Here is a 20579-nt window from a genome sequence, read left to right on the forward strand (position 1 = left end):
TTCCTCTCTATTGCTCATTCTTGTACACGCGATTTTTTTTTATTTCAAAGTAGCAACAACATAACGAAGAATAAAAAATATATTTCTTGCTACAATTATATTTTTTGCCTTTACTATATCTCTTTTTAAAGAAAGCTGCACTGGGTCAGCGTTAGATCGCGAATTAAATGTCCCGAATTAGAAAAAAAAGAGCATTGACGCAAGATTCTTTCAAAAGAAATTGATTTGGGCGCAAAAAGGGGCGTGTTATCGGGGGTAATGGTGACGCGTCCCGAATAACTTTCCAACTCTCCCATTCACCACGTTCTGCGTTTGCAACGTGTCGCCTGGCGCACCAGCCGTTCGTGACTGCCTCGTAGTCGGGGTTTGCTGCTTGCTGCAGCACAGGCGCATCTGTCAGTGCCGCTCGCGGGTATTGGAAGCGGGTCGCAATGATGCTGCTGCATTCTCGCTCCTAACAATGCTTCGTGAAATTTCGTGAAAATTATCCGAGGGGCACCGGGGGGGAAGAAGTTATACGGTCACGTCCGTGCGAATCGACGATGTCCTTTCCTATACAAATATCATGCTGTGCTGATGGGGGAATATCTGATATTCAATTAAACGCGGTATATTAGCTGTCCCAGGGAAGTGAATAAAACAGCGGAACTGGAACTACGAAGCGACATGTACAGGGTGTTTATTTCGCGAGACGTTTATTCGCGCGACGATATTCTCAACTTTTCTGAGTATAATAATAAAATGCATGTAGGGGTGGTGTTAGCAAATTAAGTTTTACAGATGGATAACAGCCAAATGTTGTATTATAGTTAATTTTATGTGCACTTGTTATATCGAAATCTTAATTTTAAGCTTCAAAGAACTGCAGAAGTGATAAAAGTTGCTAAAATCATGTCATCGAGAATTCACAATGTCTCGTAATGTCGTTCAGAATTGCTTGTCAACGAAGGGATACGAACTAAATGTGACAATAAGCGAACACCCGTAATATACGTAATGTGCTCTGCATTTTGCGCGAGTGGGTCTCGCGGGAACGATAACTTGTGACGTGGCGTAAAATTAGACAAGAAACTTATAAGCAATGTGGAAGAATGGTAGTCTAAAGAGAAGAAAAAATAATAATAAAGGAATTCAAGATTAAAGAAAGAAAAAAAAACACGAAAGAAAGAAGAGAAGAAGATTGCTCGCAAACGAAACTGCATCCGGATGATGTCTCGCGTTCGAGTCATATTTTTCCCTCGGAAAAGAAAAGTAATATTTCCGTATGATTTACATGCCGGGCGGCAGGTCGCTCGTTAATAATTCAATTTTCAATCTGGTCTTAATGCCATGCTCGCCGAGTTTTCCCCAACTTCGTCTCCCTCGTTTCCACCTTCATCCGCTCTCTTTACGTCTTTCGTGCCTCTCCGTCGCGCCGTGTTTCCCTCCCGCCGCGCCCATCTACCCCCTTCTTCCTCTTTCTCTTATTTATTTTTTGCCCTCTTTTCTTTCGTCGGCACTTATCCCGCCGTGTCGACGTCCAGATAAGGGCGAAATAAGTACGGCGAGAGCGAATAAATTTTTACATCGCCGTCTTAATTAAGTTCGCCCGCGTACTTTTCCACGTCCGCGTCTCGTAATCAAAAGCGGCGAAATTCGACGGAGGAGAAGAAAAGGTATATATATTTCACTTTTTAATGGAAATTTTATTGTCGAGACGCGAGAACGAGAGTCACGGTATTCGCGTTAATGGCGAGAGACGCCGCGGAGGATATTTGATCGTCAAGGTCGAAACGCGAGGGAATTAAGCGGTCGAGGTTGGACTAATAATTAAAGCATGGCTCGGCGTCCCCGAGCTGTCGCGGGATTGGTTGATTCGATTAACCGCATGCAGGCGAAGTTTCACGTCTCGTATCCGGGGATACACGTTACTGTGTTGCCTAATATCCAAATGAACCGCCATCGGTGCATTACAAAGTGTTAAGCGATCTATGGACGCTCGAACGAGTTAACGCTCCGTATACTAAACTGCCGCAAATAACTCGTATTAATGCATTACCGAATTTAAGATTTCGACATAAAATATAGTCTACGTAGAAATAAGAAAAAGATTTATGTTCATTGTTGCAGAAAAGAAAAATATCTCGCAAAAAAGAAACTTTTCCATAGGAGTGAAAAAAAAACTCGCATGAGAAATTCCTCTAATTATTCAATATATTCTTAGTTACTCTATATTATTACTTATAATTATTTTTAATAATAATTTTCTGCAAAAGAAAGAATTGATAAAATTAATATTTAAGTGATAGTTATTATTTGGATGTATTAGTAAAAGATTCATATTTCTTATTAATATCTCTCTTAGCATATTCTTTTTCTCTTCTTTTTGTAATAATTAAAGTCAATTTTCAGTAATTTTTTAGACTTTTTAAAGTCTTAATTTGTCTAGAATATATTCCCTGTTTGATATAAATTACATTTTTCTTTTAATTAATCTTCGAACAAATCTAAAGATATTTTTCTTGCAATATTTAAATTAAATTTCTCAAAATTTATTGCAGAGTTTTTGCACAATTTACTAGAAAATTATGTAGCGGAAGATATTCCATGCATAACCAGGTTTGCATCTCTAAAATCTCTAATAAAACTTAATTTCTTTGTTTTATTTTATTTAGCATCACGACGTTTATTAGTATAGTACTAACAATAAGTAGTGGAAATATTTAGAAATTGGCAATCGCGATAAATCGCATTATCGCGGAGAATGTAAATATTTCTTGTAATGTGAACAACGAAGGTGCATAAAGGTCGGTTGTGCGGGCATTTGATCGCGTAAACGCATCGATGCGCTTGTAAACTTTGCGCATAAAACTAGACAGCCTCGAGCGGCTTTAATCCGTTTACTCGTTCCACTTTTCCAGAGTAAGTAATGCAATTTCATAATTGAGCGAGCGTATTTTATATGCTTTAAGCATATGCAAAAGAAAATTGCACGCGGCCGCGTGTGCCCACTATCGTTTTGCGATTAGGTTTATACCGTTAGAACAATCATTATACTCCACAAATTCGCCCGAATCTTATTTAACCTCACAGGAAACGTTAGACGTCGACGATGCTATCCATTAATTTTTTTTTGTTCAGAATTCTAGCACAATGTAAAGATTGAAGAGAACACAAAGACATTTAGAATAAAATATATTTCGCAGCAACGAAATAAGAAATTTGATTAAAATGAGAAATTTGCGTACAAAAGTTATATATATAGCCAAAATTCTAATTTTTTAAAACTAACTATGCCATGACATACCCCAAAGATACAAAAATCTTATACATTTTAATTATTGGGTTGCATAAAATTTGATAGCTTTCTTTATAATCAATGTTATTAGCAAAATTCTAGATTTAATTCGTGAAAATTAAGGACGTTCTCTCGTCCTTATACTAGAGAAAATCGATTTTCTACATATTTTCTTGAAACTGTGAATATACGTTAATTTAGGTGTGCTTTTTACTAAATTTTGGTAAAAATTGAAACTTTGAGGCTCAATATCTCGATTTTTATACCGTAAGAGGTACTGAAATTTATACCACGCATAAAGCACACCTAAATTAACGTATATTCACAGTTTCAAGAAAATCTATAGAATTTTGATTTTCTCTAGTATAAGGACCGGTGAACGTCCTTAAGTGTCGTTTTTAAACAGAGTAAGAGAGATTCTTCTATCGTGCGCGATGATACGAAAATGATATTTTCACGACAGCATCTTTGCGACAAAAAAGCGTTAAATTAGGAAACTTCTTCGTAAAACAAACTGTAGAGGTGCGCGAAGGGTTTCGTTTTCGCCAGACCCGATTCTTTAAAAAATTATAGTCAACGATTAATCGAGGAAATCGAAACGATTCTCGAGCGAGATTTACGTCGCACGATCTCGTTTCTCAAAGAAACGAAATCTGGAGTTCGGGATCGATACGGACGGGGATCACGAGGGTCAAACGTCGCGAAACGATCGCACGCGGAGCGGCTCGCCGCTCGTACCGAGTCGTACCGCGCGCGATCGGCGCGATTCGGTTCTCGTCTCAAGGACAAATTCGCGGCGGATTTTAAAGGCCGACCTACCGCAGGCTGCGGGTGCATACAAGTCGGGTCGGCCCCGTGCAACACGGAAAAAGTTTGTGCTCCGCTTGTCCAGTGCGCAAACTCGACCGGTCGTTCGACTCGGTCGGTGGTCGGTCTCCCCCCTTGCCTCTCGATGCCAGTCCACCCTCTCTCTTTTCATGACCGACACGGTTCGAGAACAGGGCCGACTTAACGGCGGGTGGCTTTTTCGAAAAAGCTGAACGATCGCGTTAAATTATGACACAAGGTTTCAACTCGCGGTCGCCGATCGAGAAAGAAATATAAATATATCACAAAAGAAATCTACACGAAATAAATACGTCGAGCACATTGCGATTTGAGATTTACATTCCGGAGTAGACGTCGTAGACGACACGCTTAATTCCTCCGGATAATATATTCGCGTAGAAATAAATGAGTATCAAAAGTCACACTCGGCGCGCAATATTTCTTTGAAATTCTCACACTTTGCGAAGGGAATAGAAAAGCCATCGTCGACGTGTAACGCGCGGAGCACCCGCGCGCACGCACCTCCGGTATACACGCATCATCATTTTGGAATTCAAATATCTCGGCGAAGAGCGGATCGATGCGCGCCGAGGGCGAAGCATTCGCGGCGGCATGCGAGTCAATAATGACGGAGAAACGTACTTACCGACAATACCGACAAGGCGGGATGGCAGCGGCAGCGGCGGCGGCGGTGGCGACGTCGGACGTCGGACGTCGCCGTGGCGTCCGCGGTGGTTGTCTACGATCCTGCGAAGCATTCCTCTCGCTCTCGTCCACCCTTCTCTCCGGCCGCCGTTAACCGTGCTCCGTTCTCCGTCTCCGTCGCGCGTACGAGTCCTCGCGCGCACACCAACACCAACACCAACACCACCGTCGCGTCGCAAGGTCTTCGATCCTACTCTCTCGCGCCGCTCGCGCGCTCCCGCGCGCCTTCGCCCGCCAGCCCGCCCCCCCCACTCCTTCGCCCCACTCCCTCTCCGTCGCGCTCGCGCGCAGCCTCGTTCTCGCTCCCGCCGCAGCCGCGCCGGCCGTGACGCCAACGGCGGGGCGCGGGTGAACTAGTCGGACGACAGTCCTTCCGCGGATTGCGGAGGTTGCGTCGTACAATGTCCCGTCGTCCCGTGTGCGCCCAATGTCTCTCGTTCTTTCCTCTCGATGACGAGTCCACGGCGTATAATTGTCGCGAGACGCGGTCGACGTGAGCCCCGCGTGGCTCGCATACCGTAGCGCGTGTACGTACGCCGCCCGGGGGGTTGGGAGGGAGAAGGAAAGGGAGAGAGAGAGAGAGAGGCGCTCGCTCGCTCGCTCGTCGCCTCCCGTCCTTCCTTCCTTCCGCGACGTTATACCAGCGTGTTGTTTTCTCGCGCGACGGGAGGACCCGTGCTGGAGTCTCTCCCGTTCTCTCCCTTCGCGGGTGTTACCGCAGCGCGCGACACGCATCCAACCTCTTTCCCTCTCGCCGTCCGTCGGCGCCCTCGGCGGAGGAATACATACCGGTGTAATCGTTGTTCGTTCTCTCTCGCGGGTGCCTCGTGTCTACGCGAGGGCGAGACGTAAACACGTCGACCCGCGACCCGCGCGACGTTTTCCGCGCTTTCGTATTTCCATCGAGGCGACCACGAACGACCGAATCTACGGCGGCGATCCCGATTGGACGAGCGCGACGTCACGTGACGAAACTCGAATTCGACGGATTCGACTGCGACTTCAGTCGGGACTGCGTCGCGCCGCTCCCGAATCTCGCGACGCCCCGGCGAGATTTCCGCGAGTGTGCAATGTGTATGTGTGCTCGGCGTCGCGTTCGGTGAATCCTTGAAGACATTCCCGCGAGGATCTTGGCGCAAGTTTTCGGCTGGCGATGAAGTTTCCCTCGGATCTGTGAGAGCGAAGGTGCGCGCGCGAATACGCTCGACGACCCTGTGCCCAGCATGTACCTGCGTGATTTCGAGAGTGGTTCGAAATAGGTTTCGCGCGCGTTTCGTGAAGATCTCGGGAGAGATCTGCGAACGCCCACGCGCGATTCCGGAGAGATCCTCGGAGTCGCCTCGCGATTCATCTGGTTCGCGGCGAGGCGCGCGACGGCCAATCGCGGCGCGGGAGCGGGACGCGCTTGAATTTCGACGCCGTTCTCCCTTGACTTTGAACGACGCAACACGGCCATCGGGGCCGGGGCCCGGGGCCATTCCGCGAGGAACTCCGCTCCGCTTCGGTCGCGATCGCGGGCGCGCCGACGAAAGTGAATCCAGCGGGCAGACGCGCGCCGCCGCGCGCCGCGCTCGCCGTGTCTCGAGAGAGCCGTCGCGAATCTCTCGATTACGCGAAAGTGCAGTGTGCAGTGTGTTGCCTCTCGCGCCAGAGACTGGACCGGAATCCTGAATCCTGCCCGATCGTCGGGGGAAGCGCATCCCTGGGGGCGAAACCTGCGGCGCGGCGCCGCGACGACGACGGGTAAGTACGACACCGTGAGACGTCTTAAGTCTCGATTTTGGACATTGTATGACTGTCTGAGATAATCTCTCGCGAGTCCCGAAAAGAGCTGTAAATGCGCGTAGCGCATTTTCACGTAATTTCTGGATGCAAAAAGACAATCGTGGCGTTTCGGTTGAAGTTGGTTGCAAATGCGAAATTACGTTATATGTTAAGGTGGTCCTTTCGTGGGAACAAGTTGTATGTTAAATATACAGTAATAAGGGGCATGTGTACGAAAAATCAAGCGAGGTTACCGACACTTTACTAGAAATAAGTCATTCTAAATGTGCGTTCGCGGAGCGTGCCATTGTCATTCTATCCTTGTTTACATCTAAAGGTGAAATTTCATGGGCAGTGAAAAGTAGCAGCAGATCGTACTGATTGGCTACAAAATAGAGAAGTTCTAAAAACTCGAGAACTTCTCTATTTTTTATCCAATCAGAAAAATCTGCTGCTGCTTTTCACTGCCCATGAAATTTCACCTTAACGAACAAGAAAGACAGAATGATACAAATCGCCACGTCCGAGGTTTTCAACGAATAATACACGTGTACTTAGCGATCAGATGAATACATTATCCATGTCTTAAAATATTCCCTGAAGTTTCCGGATTTCGTAAATACCTTTGAAAATAAGGGCTTGCCGAATGTTTTGCTCTGATATATGAGGTTAAATAAGTGTAGTGGATCCACGCGCATCGTGCTTTACTCGTACTGTCATGCCTGACCTATTACTATTGTGATATTTTTTTAATTAGTAAATAATTAAATACGATTAACGCGTGCGTGTAAAATCATGTTATATTAATATAATTATTGGGATGTTGCGCGTAATGTTTGTCAATATGTTTGTTTTCAATTACCTGATCATGACGGACCGTTACTTGACTAGCTGGGTCCGCGAAAGGACCACCTTGATGCGCGCATCGACCGAATTCAATTGCGTATTAATTTCCTAATTATATCCGGCTATTAGATAGTCACTTCTAATATAGTAATACGCGGTTAATTGGCACATTAAATATTCATATTTAGTAATATTCGCGGCAATTTTAAGTAATTTGCGTAATGCATTCCCCGGACGTGCGCCGCAAATTCAATCGGTTAATTTGTTCCTAAAATCGCGGATTTAAAAAAGTTTAATGAATAAACCCCCAAGGTGTGTGTACATCAGCGGGTTATTATTTCAATGCAAATTATCAATGCATTAATTAAATAACGCGTGAGCAATTACCTCGCTGAATATAACGTTGATTTATTTGAGAAAATGCGCAGAGAATTATCTATACGTTTACCCCGTGCGTCATGAACAATTACATTTAATTGTCTTTCTCTTTCTATCTATCTTGTGATATACGTATACATTCTTCCCCAAACGAGGCAAACGAAACAATTTCCACGGAATATGAAATTACCGCAATTACAGCCTTTTCTTTACGTCAAAGTCTGACACGCGTTTGCAATCGTCTTGACAATCGTTTTGCATACATATGTGTTTCACATGTACACATTTCCATGAATACTGCGCGTCACTTCGAACGGCCTTCGGTAAAAGAATCGAGACTTTTTTCGGCGCGTGCAGACACTCGCGTTCACTTTTTCATTCTGTTTTGCGGAGACGACGAAACGTCGAGTAAAGTCGCTATTCGTTACATTGTGTGTCGTGACTCTTCTTCGATGATATCGTCTGACTCGCGACAATAAGTCGGGCGCCGTGCGAAACGAGCGTGTCGCAACGAGGAGGACAATGCGTGGTATACTACACGCGGTTCACGCGTGAATCGGTTTGTCTCGGAATCGAGACGTGAGAATCTCCACTTTCCTTGACGTGCCTCCCTCCCGGTCGCCGCGGTTACCGAATGCTGCATCCCGCGAACATTATTTCTCCGTCTCATAAAAAATGTATTGTAAACCGCACCGACACAAACTCGTTAAGCCGAGTCGTCGTCGCAGATGAGTCGCCAGTTTTGTGTGCGAACGAAATTCTAGGAACACAGCAGCCCGAGAGTTATACGAAGCGGCAAAACCAATGGCCAAATTTTGCGCGCTAATTCCATGACGTTGCATTAAATAACAATTTAGACCGACGTAACGTTATTAAATTAAGAATATAGCGCGGTTGTGCGATGCCGAGCGCGGAAATCGCAAAGAGATTCGTCCGAGTAAATTTCCGCTAATTACTCTAACAGATATAGTCGTTAACAGTTCGATTAATTTTAAAAAGACACGTCGTTTAGTTAAATTCGATCGTGACATTTATAGAAAACTTCAGGCTCTCTTGCTTGAAATTAAAAAAAAAAAAAAAAAAAAAAGATTTTAATATCGCTCGCATTTTCTGTGTTATTATTCTGATCCGGTTCGGCTTTCTCTGCTTTCTCGCTTGTTCTCGGTTAATGTTTACGTGTGAGAAGTTACGTTACGAGAGAGTTTATCGATTTATTCGATATTATAGATTCTTTTTACCGTTTCATGCTGCAGCTAGAAAGTTTCGCCGTTATAGGCCGAGCCTTTCTCGTTTCGATTAATGGTCGCGTGTCTTGGGCGAAAAGTGGAGCGAATTAGCGTTTTATCACCTGTCCCGTTTCAAGGTCCTATAAATGTTTCTTCTCCGATTTTGTTCGTGGACGGTGAGATGCTGGTCGTCGAATCGATTCGGTTAAAAAGCGCCGTGATACTCGACGCGAGGAAAGAAACGTAGAATTCCTTCGTTCGACGATAACTGTTGTCAACCACCGTATATTTATATTAATTTTATCAATTTTATTTTTACAGAAAGTAAGTATTTTTGCGTGAGATATTATTAGCCGTAATTTTAAAGCGCGAGCGATATGGAAAACTCCCGAAGAACGCGAAAGATATGAAATTTGAGCCGTTGTTCCGTCAAAGGATGTTTTTTTTTTGCGAATATCAGCGATAACGTTTTAATCACAATTCACAATTTCATAACTCATATTTTCCGACATTTTTTGACGTTCTCTCATTTCTCTGTACCTCCGCGTATAAGCATTATATTATTAGGCGTAGAAATACATGCAAAAATATGCGCATTTGAAAAAACGTGCCGGGGCTCCAACGGACGTATTCCTCTCTCACGCGGAAAGCGAACGTAATATCGGGCGGCTAAAACAGGGGAACGGTTTTAAAAGACTCCGAGATCTCGTTGTAGTTTTTGCTCTCTTTCTTTCCGGCACGGCTCGCTTTGTTAGCGCCTTGCGGTTTTATATATCTCAACCGATTCACGCAACCAGCAATGCAGGAAAGTCGCGATTTAACTGGGTGGCGAGATCTTCAAAGATCATCTCTTTCGTGGAAAATATATCGTTTCCCGGGAAGAATTATTACGCGCGATCGCCGCAAATTTATCTCTGTTTTCATATCGGAGTCTATGATGCAACGTTTTACGAGGTAAATCTGCGGGATAATCCAAATAATTCATTGCACGAGATATTATTCTTCATTTTGCGGAGTCGATCGAGATAAAATTACATGTCCCGTGTAATAGGCGCGACACTCGAATATATTTCACCGATGAATTTGATAAGATTAATAAAATTGATAACTCTTCGTAAATATCAGATAATAATTTTAAAAAGACAGTTTTACGACTATTTTATTAATTATATTATTCGTAAATACTATCACGTGCATTTTAAATAATCAAATCTCCGATTATTTCTTTCGAATCTTGGGAGAAAAATGTTATTTATATAATTTCAGAAAAGATTCGTATAAGTTCGAGCAAAATTCATGAACAGTATACGCACTTGCATTTATTATTTTTGTAAAATTGTTATTCTACAATGAAGCTTTGTTTTAATTGCGATATATTTACATAAGCTTTGCAATCTTATTTTTTAAATATTGATCTTTTTAAGTGACACTCTTCTTCTCAGCATGCGATAAATGAGACACTTTATGCGGAAAATCGAAGGGAAAGTAAAAATTAGCGACCGATTTTTTTCTGCTCGATCGTGACATAACTGAAATTTGCTCGGCGTCGCGTATCCGTTTCTGACGAACGGAGCCTGTTCTTCTAGACAAAGTCCGCGAGTCCCGTTTCGGTATCGCCGAGGATTAGTAGCAGCCGGTGGAATTTTACCCGTCCGACCAGTGAAATAGCAGCGACAAGTTTCTTGTTCCTTTATATACAGCTGCCGGATTCATCTGGATTCTCTCGCGCGCCCGACTCAGCGGTTTTACTTTCGCGACGCGTGCGAAAAAATCGCGTCGCGAAATATCTCGTCATGGAATACTACCATTTTATTGGAAGCGCGAAGAACTTTATATTCGTAACGACTTGCATCATGCTTGCACATCGCCCTGAATGCTAGTTGCTTTAAGGCGTTGTCGGGGAAAAAGAAAATAGTCGCGTTTGTCCAATAGCACTTTCTATCTTTGTTTTATGCAGAGGCGTCGTGGAAGCGGTGAACTTCCTCTGATGATTAAAAATTCAAGGGATTTCGAGAAGTTAAAGGGTTTCCGAGTCGCGTGCACGGGGCGACATCTTCATTTAATTTCAAGTTGATTCGAGTTTAATCAGATCTTAATTTAAGAATTAATTGCAAAAGTACTTAATGGTGAAAATGTTTAATTATGAAAGAGGGCGGGCTTTGTGAGCGAAAGCACACTTCAGTTTCTCGTTCAATGTTCAACAAGCACGCGCGCGCGATTTCCGATATGTCTCTTCTATACTTATTCGATGAATTTCTCGAGTACCTCCAGTTTCCTTTCCGCGCTGTCGCATATTTCGCTGCATATTCGGACGATGCACCTACACATTCTGTCGATACCTGTTTCCGGCACATATCTCGCACGTTGTTGCATAGACATGTCGGAATCCGGTGTGACATTCGAGTACTATCTGTTTCTTCGCGGCTGAGTTATCTCATCTCGACAGGTGAGATCCTCTAAAAATGCTTGCATCATATACTCGCACAACAGCACATTTTTAAACTGAATTTCCGATAACTTCTGTCACGTGTCTGTCGACAGCTCTGCTTAATTATTAGCAATAAAAGATTTATGACCCGCGCAAGCCAGGTCAAATTTTAATTCGATTATCACGAAACGATAACGCATTAACGATAATTATTATCATTGATTTATGTGATTGTTTATTTGTGATTATTCATCAACACTGCGCGGACACCGTGGACCTTTTAAAGCACAGTCGATTTTTCGCACAGTCGTATTTCACAGTTTTCTCCTGACGTTTCAACACTTAAAGAAAGAAAAATTGCAACAGTTTCGGCTTATATAAGTATAGAAATCACTTTTTGTGAAACCTTAAAGATGATACATGGATTTTTTGTATAACACAGAAACACTTTCAAAAACTCTTTGGCCTTAAAGTTCCCATGCAGTATTACAAAATATAATTTGTTATTATTTATTAGTGATTTATAATAATAAGATTAATAAGATAATAAATATTGAATAAAAATTACACAAGTTTAGATTTACAAGGTTCGAAATTTTTAAAAACAAGCATGTTATACCTTTTGTTCTCGTACGTCGGTTTTTATTTAAGTGTTACCTTTCTGTAGAACCAATTCAACTCTTTCAAAAGGAGGTCTCGAGAAAACGAGGTCTCTTCAGTACGTACCGCAACGTTTGTTTTGAATCCGTTACACGTGGTTTCTCGGTTTCTGACATATTATACATATACATGAATGTACACATACATCCGTTTAAAAACTGGTTTCGGAAATTGGTGGGCGGAAAAGACATGAACAGGATGCAAAGGAAGCCATTGACGGATGTAGAAATCGAAAAAGTAGGATGAGAGCGAATAAGGGAGGCAAGAAAGAGGACCGGAGAGTATAATAGGACGACGAGGAACGAAGCGTGGCAAAAGTTTACGGTGTATTAACGATTTTCATCCAATTAGCGAGAATCACACGCGGTTATGCGCCGATGGAAACTAAAACTGGCGTGACATATGTAGGCCGAGTTTGGAAGAGACAGAGAGACGGAGACAGAGACGGAGAGAGAGATGGAGGGAGAAAGGCTTCACGTTTTGCCGTTAAATTACACGCGTGTGTTTGAAACTTCGAGACTCTCATTCGAAAGTGACGAGGCGAATTGATAATTTTATGATTGTGCTCACACACACATACACACACACACACGCGTTCCGCGATCCTGTTCTCCGAATCAGAAGTTCGTGTCACATCGTTTGCATGGTGTAACATTTCCGTGATATTCCGTAATATTAATTTTTTACGGTATCGCGAATCTTGAACGCCAAAGTCACCTGTCGGTATATATCCGGCGGTAAGTTATGACTTATCACACGTTGTTATTCATTGTAGACGTGCGATAGCATTAGCATTTAGGACGCAAAACATGTCGTTGCGAAACAAGTTCCAACTTTATCGCGAAATAGCAAAACTACATGTGCTTTTTTTTTTTTTTAAGATAAAAGCAGAATTTACAATTCTAATACGCTGAAATTGATGACGAAGCGAGGATTGCATAATTTTCTTTATCCAAATGCAGACTCATTCTTCTCTTGAGAGACCGCGTCAGTGCATTCAGGAATAGATATAATTACGGGCATCATACACGTGCGTCGAATTAATTTCATACACGGCTTCGCGACCTCGCGACCTCGACTTTCGCATGGCCGCGACCACGTCGTACCGCCTAATACTAATTCGCTTTATTTCCTTTGTTTCTTTTCTGCCTACGAGCAAAAAGGAAGCGAGAGTGCCGGAGGAAGAACGCGAATAAGAGTGCATTTAACGAACAAGTCGCGTTTGGAGTTGCCAAGTCACATATCGTGACTGTTTTTATATAGAGAGTTTAGAAACGGTGGCAGTGCAAAGAGTTTTTTCGCGCCGTTCCGAACGTAGCCTGAGAGAGACATGACAATTGTATTTTAATATTAATACATCAACAGCGCATTGTAAAAAGTTACGGATTTTGAGATCAATAAGTTATAGGAATGCAAAAGAGTAACAAAACATTAATCTTCGTTTAACTTTGAATAAATTTTGCTTTATAATTTTAATACAAGCTGCAATTATATGTATTGAATATTGCAAATATTTTAAAATATTATTTTATTTTGATAAAAGGATAATCTCCAATCAGATTCAAGACTAAATCTGCTTTAGAATTTTTTTTTTAACATGGAATAAAATTTTACTGCAAAATATCGTTGTTTTTCAATTCTTTGTCGCTTTTTTATCAAAGAATTTTTTACAATTGACAATTGATACGCTTAAATTGGCCGTTTCGTAAGCGCATTACACGCGATGATGTGGGTGGTTAAAAAGAATTTGAACTGACGATTACATGCAGCATATTTACATGTCTCTGGATACGGCGGCGTTCGTGTTGATTTATTTGTGAATGCCGAGCGTGTGGAAACACATAGAATTGAACATTTTACGAATGTTTATCGAAGTTTTTACGTGCGATAACGCATATTGCACATACAAATACAGCCGCGGGTATCCTTCTATTGCGGCGCAATTCTTTTTACGGAAATATGATAATCCGGTTCGTGATCCAAATCTGATTGTTAAAACACTATGATCCTTCCCATGCACCGTGTGTCGAGTAACATTCACCGACACAGTTATTTGGACATATAGCCGAGTGGTTTAATATGCATGCGATAAATTACAGAGTTGAAATAATTCTATATATATCTCGTATTGTTTTTTAATTAATTTTAGAGATATTGTTTTATGAAGAATTTTATTTGGGATTTATTTACATTATACGTTTGCTATTGTACAATGTGATATAATAACTTTTAAGTAAAGTACAAATTTTATACGTTGAGGAAATTAATTATAATACAGTAAGATTTTATTATGTCTGTTATAATGTTCGTAACAAGCCTTCTAATCGCAAACAGACAAGATTGTCTGTTTTCGAAGCGTGACACGAATCGCGCCGTTCGTTCGTGCAACTATCGATTTTGTTTGAAAATACCTGACCAACGCGTATATCACCCAGGAACCTGGCAGATTAATGTTTCTACGCTCGTTACAGCAAACGTTTATATCTTTGCATATGATTCATGGCATACGTTAGACGCGGCATTAAATCGACTTACGATGCGATCCCGATACTGAAATTTCTATGCATTCGTGTTACATCGGAAAACGATAAGGACTCAGACGTGATTAAAATGCACGAATGCATTATTTCTGATTTTCAACAAATTTTTTTTAGACCAAGTTCGCTCGATATTTAATTTCTTAATATAGAAATAGAATAAAATATATTTATTTATATAATTGCGCAAAAGAGAAACAAAAAATATACTTACTAAATTTAACGTCTCATTAATTTTCGACTTCTCGATGTTTCGTCAAACATTTGCGAAATTTTTAATGCTATAATAAAATGAAATTATTAGAATAATTTTAGTTTGTTTAAATAAAACATTTCTATATAAATGTTATTTGCAATTTAAAAAGAAAAAGCTAGTTTTAATACTATACTATTTTGTAATCGTGATCTACATTCTTTTTTTACCGTGGATTAGCCAACTCTCGCGAGAAGAGATAATAATCACTCGAAATCCCTAGATACTATATACTGCATTTCACGCTGCCTTTGCAAGACGGAGAGAAAGAAAGATGTACCCGGAGACTGTGCAGAAAAGATTCTCTCTCTCTCTCTCTCTCTCTCTCTCTCTCTCTCTCACCCTCTTTTCCTCCCTGTCTCGCTTTCGCGCAGATATCATCGAAATATCGCCTAGCAACGAAAGCTGATAGCTTCCAGTGAATCGATAGACGCCCTGTAATGCAATATATCGGATGGCACTTCTCGGCCTTCGGCCTATGCTCGTTCGCCCTGTCTCTCGCTCCCCCTCGATCCCCGCCACCCGCGTTTCTGTCTCGTTTCCCTCTATCGTGCTCTATGTACTCGCGAGAGTCCATGTACCCGTGCCCTTGAGTAAATACATTTATTCTCCCTCGCGTACCTCGCCCCGTGCACCGCCCGCCGTCGCGTACGTGTGTGTACGCATGCAAATTCGTACGCGACATGCGTTTGCCCGTGAGGCGTGAATCGAACGCAGGAAGTCAACCGTTGCAGCTCGCAGCGAGGCTGCGCTTCGCTTTGACCGCGGCCACGGGGAATTTTTCGTCACGAATCGAGAGCGAGAGAGAAATAGGGAGAATTATCATTTATTTCAGATAAAGATAAATTACACAACAGTATACGAAAGGGAAATGGCTAATGCCCATTTTCACCAACGTCGTTTAACTTGAACCTTAGTTCAATTCACTCTTTGTCTGTTTCTAAGGAAGACTGTTAGAAAGAAACAAAGAGTGAATTGAACTAAGGTTCAAGTTAAACGACGTTGGTGAAAAAGGGCATAAGTGTGCAAAAAGTGCGAAAGGAGGTTAATTGCAGAAAAAAATTCAAGCGCGAGAAAATGTTTTATTTGAAAATTATTGATGCGACATTTAGTTCCATTTTTTTATTTGCAGTCTACGCGCGATGGAGATATATTCGCGACGTTTGATTTGAATCGTAATTACGATTAATTTTACAAGGCTTGTTTTTTAAAAAAGTCTCGTTTTTTTTAATAAATATATTTGAACCTTCAATAACGTTTAAAGCTACACGCTTGTTGAATACCTACATATGTATGCTACATGTATGTATTCGGTTAAATGAAACCAGGTTTCGATATATTAATTGGATTCGCGAAACTTAATTTCAGCTTTTCTCATTGTAATGTGGCAATCGAAGATAGATATTGTATTTTTTTTTCACAAAGGAATTTCTAGAATAACGGCTTGCTACGCCATCAGCAAGAATCGCACCGTGCGGCTATTTTAATACGCGTATGTAGATATATGCGTTTATTTTGATGAAAAAAAATTTTGATCGATTTTCCGACGTTCGAACTGGCCGATGTGACGTACGCCGATGCACGTTTCCGCGTTGGCGTGGGAAATTACTTTTTATTGAGCTGTTTCTGCGTACGTTTAAGGAGCGATTGGAATTTCTCAGGCTTGAATATTCATCGTTCGTCAAAGAAATTTCATTAACGAGAGAAAGACTCGAGAGACGACGTGCAATATATGCGTCTTTATGATCATTATTTTCGATTAGTGGCTCTCTCGACGTTTTCTCGAAAAAGAGGCAAAGGGGACGGCATCATCAACATATTATAAAGCTATAAAATTTTATATTATATATTATAAGATTATTTTTTTGCTTTAAAATTATTATTACAAAATTTTGCAATCTCACAAAGTAACATGCTTATTAGCAGACGCGTATTGTACGCCTTGTTTTTCTCGATGTTTTATATATGATCTGTACACACATTGCAGTTACGAGAAGCGTAATATAACACCATGGATTTATTCTACGTCACGTTCGCGCGTATCCCATGATTTTATGCATGGCTGTGACATGGTCCGTCGTATATCGGACGAGGCATATACTGCAAAAGCATAGCTTTGTTTAGCCGTGAATCCTCGTAACGTAACGGGTAGCAAGTTTTATAAGGGATCCAGAAACTTGTATTTGTTCGTGCTCCGAGCTTATTGAACCACACGGTGATTTGAACTTCGAAAGTAGTATCTTAAGCCGCGATGGGGCTTGCCGCCGAAAGTACAGTCGAATCTCGGATGTCCATTTTTTCCCGTTAGATAGAACCATTCCATTCCATTTTTTCTGATCTATCTTGTCTTGATTACAAAAGCGTGAAATGTAATCTACAAAGTAGCAGGATTAACGGCAGGTGAGAGTAATATTAGAGAATTCGTGCATGAATAATTGAGAATTTTTCTGCAGAGTTGGAGATATCCAGTTGCAATTAACGAACGGAATTTAATTCCTATATAAATAATATGAATTATAATTCTTTTGTCGATGATTTAAATTGATTATAATTTTTCACGAAACCGCGAACGTATCTTAATGAAAAAATGAACTTAAAAAAAAATATTTTTTTAAAGTCAATAGTTTTGGAAGAAGAGAACAATATGAGTGAATAACTATTCTGCACAACGCTTGCATGCGCCGCCTGCGCGGCGTATAACAACGCGTATAGTACCTCTGCTCTAGATGGTCTAATGGAGACAATGACCTGACTTTAGACGCCGTTTATGGATTTGACCGGCACTCTCTCTTTCTCTCTCTTTCTCTCTCTCTTCCTTTTGATGGAGCTCGTCCGTGTGGGGCGCGTTTCTTCAACGCGGGGCGCGATCCGAGCGTTTTCTACGGAGTCGCGTACGACTTATTAGGACATACCTTTCCCTTGCAGCAGCGGAATAAAAAGAAGGGCAGGGAAAAACGCACACGGCGCGGAACTTTCAGCGAGAAATCTCGTTTCGTGACGGAAGGGGAAACTTCTCACGTTACATCGCTGCTGAAAAAGGCGAGAAAATCAGTTTACCAGCCGCGCCTCATCCTTGGTAACGACTTATTTCATCAAGGGAGAAATTCGATAGAGCGCGAGTACGATATACGCGCGATATCGTTTTATAATGCTTAATTATTATGATTATAAAGAAAGGGAACGATCTCTTACTTTTGTCTCTTTTGTTTTAGACGATCTTGATCTACGGTGCATTATACTTCAACGTCTAAGAACATAATCGATATATGTAGGCAACGAGCCTTTCACGACTGAAATTAAATTGTATATATATCTATGCATTATTCCTTTTTTAGATTTCAACTAGATGTAAAGTATTTTCCCTGTGATGCAAGATTACCCTTGCGAGAGCAAAGTAATTTTATTCGCCGGTATCCACAATTGCGCTCGTTATCATGATATCTCGGGGTAGGCTAAAATTCTTCCTTTGAATATCCATGTAAAAAACCCGGTCGTAGATTTAAATTCAGAATATAGCTGGAATTTGCGACGGCGAACTAATATGGATTAAACCGCGGTCCAATTTTGTTCCGCAATAATTTCGCAAAAACGTTTTCGCTGAGGTACTTTTACGTTTTGTATAGACTCGCCGTGCGGCTCGTACCGCTGTATACTTATATTGACGCGACGAGGGAGAGAAAAGAATCAGTAAAGAAGCGAGATTTAATCGCGATGACGCTGCAATCTTTCTCGCGTTTGCTGCTCGTAATTACGGTGGACGTATATATGGTGGAAGAGGAAGTGGCGGATGGAAAAGCGAAATAAAGGGCGCAGGGAAACTGTCAAAAATATAGAAAACGCCGCGAAAAGCTTCCGCGAACTCGTGTTTTACATCGGATGCTATATATATCTTCCGGCGATATATCGTTACTTACTGTCGGACGTTTAATACGCAATTTGCATCTCGCAAGGTAAATATATTGAATAAGAGAGATCTCTGTACGTTCCCCGCATATTATTATTATTATATCTACTTCTCAAAATATGATGCATTATAACGATAATGCGGTTTGGCCCAGATTCTTGAAATTTTTGCGGTATTATATCTCTTATACTTATATACGAATAGCGAACATACTGAACATAGTATTCCACATCACTATAAATACGTTGCATTATTCTGCGTTATTTATCAAAGAGAATTATCATCGTTATATACCTTTATTACTCTTCGCAGCCTTTATTATATCTTATCCTTTTACGATAGAAAATTGAGCGTATCGGTATAAGAAGTCCTTTATATACTTATCGACTCTTTCATTTGTCACTCGGCTTTTATTCCTGGTAGTCAGCGAATCATGTACTAAAGACGGTAAACTGTCGTAACGCGCGCGAAGGCAACGGATGAGTGGATATTTTATTTCGTCGACCCTTCATTTTCGCTCTTGATCCGTGCGCGCGTTTTATTTCTTCAGCCAAGTTCGCCGTCGCGCGGATTTTTATCACGACGAATCTATTTATATACTCTCGAACGTCGTACTATCGAAACCCTCCATTTACGTCGTGGATTTATAGTTCTGTTAGGTGGCTAGACGAATGGCGGCAATCTGAGAAAGAAGGAGCCCGCGATGGGCGGATGGCAATGACTCTTTGCTTGCGGCAATCGTATATACACGGCTACTGGCTCGCACTTTTGTTTCGTGGCTTCTGATTTATTGTATAGCTCGCGCGCGAAATGTTTCCGAAATCGAGAAAAATAAGACTGGAGAATAAAGACACAGAAACCACACGCGGTTAGTCCTTTCCGAAGTTTTTATTACATAAAAGTCGGAAAAGAAAAAGTGCATTATATAATGGACATTTAATATGGTTCATTTATATAATTTTGTGTTATATAACTTTCTCTATTATATAATTTACGTTTTTTTTTTAGTACCCCTTATGTATAATATATAAATTAATTACATTTCTACACACACGTTTCACACGATGTACAATCCACAAAATACTTTCAATTATACTTTTAAGGAACACGAAAAGTAATTCCAATTCTGAGGAATGTCGGCGCGTATTATTACACGTATGGAAACAAACGCGAGAGATCGAAACGTTTGAATGTTTTACGATTATTTCCAAAGTTTCCGTATACCTTTTGAGATTATCTGCAACTTTTGTTAGGTAATGAGATCTGTCCGATCCAGTTGCCTCGCGATACCGCGATACGAGATCGCCCGTAGGCCAAGTGGATCTTTTAATTTCGCGACCCTATTCCCGACGAAATTAACTTTTCTTCTAATTTTGTGCGGCCTGCGAAAATAATACGACATACGCGTGAGGCAGATAAGCCTCTCGTGGCTTCTGGTTCTCTCGCTCCTTCCTCTCTCTGTCCGCTCCATACGTTCTCTCACGGCTAGCGTCGCGATTTCATATCAGATGAGTCTGCAGGGTTAACAAATGACCTCGGCTGGCGCACGTTTCGAGTGTAATTAATATGACGAGCGGCTCGTTTTACCGTTAAAACAACGTAGTAGGAGAATAATAGGTAGACTCCGTCGAGGGAATGGGGGCATGCATTGTCACGTGGAATTTTCCAGACGCCTCTATTTTTAGGTATGCCGTTTTTTATGCCGACAATTAGAAAATGTTTTTTGGTCAATGAAATGTAAACAATTTTAGTATGATAAAATCGATTTTGTTG

At 41.4% G+C, this 20579-nt stretch overlaps 1 protein-coding gene across 1 annotated transcript in view; it reads left to right on the forward strand.

The window, feature by feature from the left end:
• Window positions 1-5136: 5136 nt before the first annotated feature.
• Alpha-man-iib (alpha-Mannosidase class II b) overlaps window positions 5137-20579 on the forward strand; it is a 146256-nt gene continuing 130813 nt past the window's right edge. Inside the window, exon 1 of the mRNA XM_077421651.1 lies at window positions 5137-6553. The gene's annotated coding sequence lies outside the window, so the exon portion shown is untranslated. The remainder of the gene's footprint in view (window positions 6554-20579) is intronic.

The sequence above is a fragment of the Temnothorax americanus genome, unplaced genomic scaffold (genome assembly GCF_048541705.1).
Source record: "Temnothorax americanus isolate GAGA-0224 unplaced genomic scaffold, ASM4854170v1 Scaffold11, whole genome shotgun sequence".
Classification (NCBI taxonomy): Eukaryota; Metazoa; Arthropoda; class Insecta; order Hymenoptera; family Formicidae; genus Temnothorax; species Temnothorax americanus.